This window comes from Oratosquilla oratoria, chromosome 19 (assembly GCF_046742065.1).
Source record: "Oratosquilla oratoria isolate Oo_2021 chromosome 19, ASM4674206v1, whole genome shotgun sequence".
NCBI lineage: Eukaryota > Metazoa > Arthropoda > Malacostraca > Stomatopoda > Squillidae > Oratosquilla > Oratosquilla oratoria.
Genome location: NC_134795.1, coordinates 32,443,542 through 32,448,541, shown reverse-complemented (window position 1 = coordinate 32,448,541; position 5,000 = coordinate 32,443,542).

Below are 5,000 nucleotides of genomic sequence, written 5' to 3'. Positions count from 1 at the left end.
TAATATGCTCCTTACAGGGCGACAAGTCTTTTAGTATTAAGAAATACCCATCTTATTGTTTATGGTTCTTTTAACAGATATTCGAAGATCGTTAGCAAAGTGGGATAGAGCGTCACTACTTGTGGCGGAGGTCGAGGTGATGGGAGTTCGAACCTTTGCCACCAGTGAGTTGAACCAAGGACATGGTTAATTAAACTCCACGATACAAAGTCCTCTGTGAAGGGCATCATCCTAGCCTCCTGATAGGGGGAGAAGTTGGCTACATTAAACTGAAACATAACAGTTGATATATTCTATTCTGGCTAATGCCTAACCGATTTATATCAACCTTCTGGCTACCCTTCCCCCCTAATTTGAATAAAATCACTTGGCGCGCAGTAAGAACAAAGATAAAATTCGTGACAACATTTTTCCTTTGTTAGGCAAAAACCAGCGACAACGTTATCATAATCATTATAATTGGTAATTAATATAATTACTCTCGATATTAATGCTGATGCAAATGTAGTGGATGCCCCAGGTATTAATAACGTTTCTGTTTGCTGTTAACGTTATTACTGTCGTTGTTTGTCTTTAAACTTTTTTTTCCATAAAATAAAGAGAAATCAAATTTACTTGCAAATGCAAAATGTTGATTGCCATGTTGAAGGAATAGGTGGCGATGGGTAAGGGCCTAGGAGCTGGGGGCTGGTGGCTGATCACTGGATGTTGGTGGCTTGGGACTGGTGGCTGTGGGCTGTGGGCTGTGGGCTAGTGGCTGAGGGCTGTCGGATAGAGCTGGGGGCTGGTGGCTCTAGGCTAGGAGCTGGGGGCTGGTGGCTGGTGGCTGAAGGCTGGTGGCTGAAGGCTGGTGGCTGTGGGGTGGGGGCTGGAAAATGGTGGCTGGTGGTTCTTTAAGAACTCTCTTTGGTTCTTTACCTCTCTCTAGGGTACCTTGACTCTTTATAACTGGCTCTTTAAACCTTTATAACTCTTATTCCTCTTTGTAACCATTGTAACCCTCCAACTCTTTGTAACCCCCATCTACTTGTAAGCCTCCAACTCTATGTAACCATCCAACACATTGTATTCATCCATCTCTTTGTAACCCCCCAACTCTTTGTAACCCTCCAACTCTTGGAACCCCCAACTCTTTGTAACCCTCCAACTCCTTGTAACCCTCCATCTTATTGTAACCCTACATCTCCTTGTAATCCCAGTTCTTTGTAACCCTTCAACTATTTGTACCCCTGTAACTCTTTGTAACCCTCCAATTCATTATAACCCTCCAACTTCTCGTAGCCCTCCAACTCTTTATAACCTTCCAATTCTTTGTAACCCTGTAACTCTTGTAACCCTGTAACCCTTTGTAACCCTGTAACTCTTTGTAATCATCCAAATCTTTGTAATCCTCCAACTCCTTTTAACCCCCAGCACTTTGTAACCCTGTAACTCTCTGTAACCCTGTGACTCTTTGTAACTCCTCAGCTCTTTGTAACTCCCCCAGCTCTTTGTAACCGTCCAACTCCTTGTAATCCTCCAACTCTTTGTAGCTCGACTTCCACATGTGGCTCAGCTCCATCGAAGGTAATAAAATCATCTCCCCAAAGCCAGGGCAAAATGGGCGGAAAGTGTCATCGTGTGGGGGTTGGGATCCCCCCACCCCCACCCCCTTTCTTCAGCGTCTCGTGGTCTCCGTCTATATGAAGTACTCTGGTCGCTTCGCCCGGGAGGATCTTTCGCCCACTCCTTTCCCACCCCCCCTCCCCCTTCCCCTTCTCCATCCCCTTCCCCTTCCCCTCCAACTCCCCTGTCCAACTCTCCCTCACCCTCTACTCCCCCCTCCAACTCTCCCTCACCCTCAACTCTCCCCCCTCCAACTCTTCCTCACCCTCAACTCCCCCTCACCCTCAACTCCCCCTCTCCCTCCCCTTCTCCCTCCCCTTCTCCCCCTCCACTCCCCCTTTCCCTCTTCTCCCTTTCCCTTCCATCCTCTCCCTCACCCCCCTCGCTCTCCTTCTCCCCCTCCCCCTCCCTCCTTCCCCTCTCCACTCCACTCCCCCTCCCCTCTCCGCCCTCCCCCTCCCTCTCCCTCCCTCTCCCTCCCTCTCCCCTACGTCTCCGTCGGGACGTCTCGGCGCTTGGACGGCGCCCTGCAGCCCCAGGAGAAGGGAGAGGAAGGAGGAGGAAGATGAAGAGCTAGAGGATGAGGAGGAAGAAGAGGAGTGAATGGTATAAGGAAAGGTAAGAAAAGGAGGAGGAGGAGGAAGACGAGGGGGAAGAGGAAGAGGAAAAGGGAGAGGAGGAGAAAGAGGAAGGGGAAGTAGCATTAGGAAGAAGGACCAGGAGGTGAGGAGGAGGCGAAAGAGGAGGTGGAGGAGGAGGAGGAGGAGAGGAAGAGGAGGACTGAGAAGAGGAGGAGAGCGATGCTGAGGTCAAGGAAGATAGATATGATGAAGAGGAGAAGGGCGTTGAGGACGAGAACAACAACAAGGAGGTGGAGGAGGAGGAGGAGGAGGAAAAGTATACAACCCTCCTCCTTCTCATACTCCTCCATACTCCTCCTCATTTTCCTCCTATTTGCCCTCCTCCTCCTCCCCCTCCTCCCCCTCCTCCTCCTCCTCCTCCTCTTCTTCTTCTCTTCTTCTTTGCTTTCTTTCTTGTCCACCTCATCCTCCATTTCCTCCTTCTCGTTCTGTTCGTCCTCCTCCTCGTCCTCCATATCCTCTTCGTCCTCATTCCTCTTCCTTCTCCATCTGCCTCCTCCTTTTCTCTTCCTCTCTCCTTCTTTTTTCCTTCCTCCTCCTTCCTCCTCTTTCTTCCTCCTCCCTCCTCTTTCCTATACCTTCTTTCCCCTTCCTCCTTCCTCCTTCCTCCTTCCTCCTCCGTCCTCCTCCGTCCTCCTCCTTCCTCCTTCCTCCTCCTTCCTCCTCCTTCCTCCTCCGTCCTTCTCCTTCCTCCAACTTCCTCATCCTTCCTCCTCCCTCCACCTTCCTCATCCTTCCTCCTCCCTCTACCTTCTACCTCCTTCCTCCTCCGTCCTCCTCCTCCTCCTCCTCCTCTTCCTCCTCCTCCCCTCCTCCTCCTCCTCCTCCTCCTCGTTCAGGAACGTCACTCATTGCTGTCACCGGACCTGTCTTAGTTTTGTTTTGTTTGTGGCGATGAAGTGAAGGAGAGGGGGGGGAGGGTCGGGAGAGGAGGGGAAGAAGAGGCGGAGGGGAGAGGAAAGAAAGGGAGAGGGGAGGTGGTGGAGAGGAGGAGGTGGTATATGTTGTCCTGGATTTTTCTTTCAGCTGAATAAAATCGTAAATTTCAGTCTGTGTTCTCAAAGGGAGGATGAGGACCCGATTTAGTAATAAAATCACTTCCCGCCATGCCACTTGGCCCATACCATACCACACCATACCATACCATACCATACCATACCATACTATATCATACCATAATATATCATACCATACTATACCATACCATACTATACCATACCATACCATACTATACCATACCATACCATACCATACCATACCATACCATACCATACCATACCATACCATACCATACCATACCATACCATACCATATCATACCATATGTATACCAAGATCATCTGTACCAAAGGAATGACTTTTCTCTTGTCGGCCCTTCTCCCACAATCATTTCCGAGAGGTCAAGGGTGAGAGGGCAACCTTAGTGAGTGTGGGGATAGACCGGGTGTCTGCCTGGGAGATGGACTGAAGTGCTCTTTACAGGGTTTGTGAAGTTAACTAGACGAGGTTATTGCTTGTTCAACAGTTAATTAAATGGTTCGGAGATGATGGTTTGATTGATTGATTGATTGTTTGATTGACGTTTGCGGGAAGACCAGTTTCTGAGAAACCAGTTTCGATTCTAGGCCGGCCGGGTGAAGAGGATGACAGGTTATTATTGTTATTGATGTTTGTTATTGTTGTTGTTATTGTCGATATTGATGTTGGCTTTGTTGTTCTTGTTGTTGTTATTGTTGTTAATGCTGATGTTGTTAATGATGATGTTTTCTACGCTATTGCTGGCGTTGTTAAGGTTGTTCTAATGTTAATATTATTTTAATGCTGTTAATGTCGTTGACGTTGTGAAACTTGTTGACGTTACAAATGTTGTTGTTGTTGTTGTTGTTGTTGTTGTTGTTGTTGTTGTTGTTGTTGTTGTTGTTGTTGTTGTTGTTGTTGTTGTTGTTGTTGTTGTTATGCTGTTCACGTAACTTTGGTAATGCTGTTGTTAATGTCGGTGTGGGTGTGTGGGCGTGAGTAGATGGGTGAGAGTGAGCGGGTGTGTGTGTGTGTGTGTGTGTGTGTGTGTGTGTGTGTGTGTGTGTGTGTGTGTGTGTGTGTGTGTGTGTGTGTGTGTGTGTGTGCGTGTGTGTGTGCGTGTGTGGGTATGTGTGCGTATGTGTGCGTATGTATGTGTACGTACATTGTGTGTGTTTATGTGTGTGTGTGTGTATTTGTGTGTATGTGTGTGTATGTGTGTGTACGTGTGTGTACGTGTGTGTGTGGGGGGGGGTGTGCGAGGGAGTGTTTGTGTGCGTGCGTGGGTGGGTGAAGGGATGTGTGAGTGTAAGTGTGTTTGTGTATTTTACCTAGCTGTATTATACAGGAAGGGAGCTATGCTCGTGGTGACCCCTCTTTGTATCTTTCAGCATCAAGTTTTTTCTTAAAATCTTGAATAGTATTTGTACACACTGTTTCTTTATCTAAGTTATTCCAGGTATCCAGTACTCTGTGTGGGAAGCTATTCTTTTTCCGATCTCATCTATAGTTATCCTTTTTGAGTTTCTTTTCATGACCTCTTCTTTTTCCATTGTCATTTTTAGTAAATCATTTCTATCAAGGATTTCCATTCCTTTCATGATTCTAAATATAGTCAGTAGATCACCTTTTTCTCTTCTCTGCTCCAGTGTTGGTAGTTCCAATTTCGATAATCTTTGTTCGTATGTTAATTTGGAAAGAGTTGGTGCAGCTCATCGTGAAAAAAAATCGGTCTTTT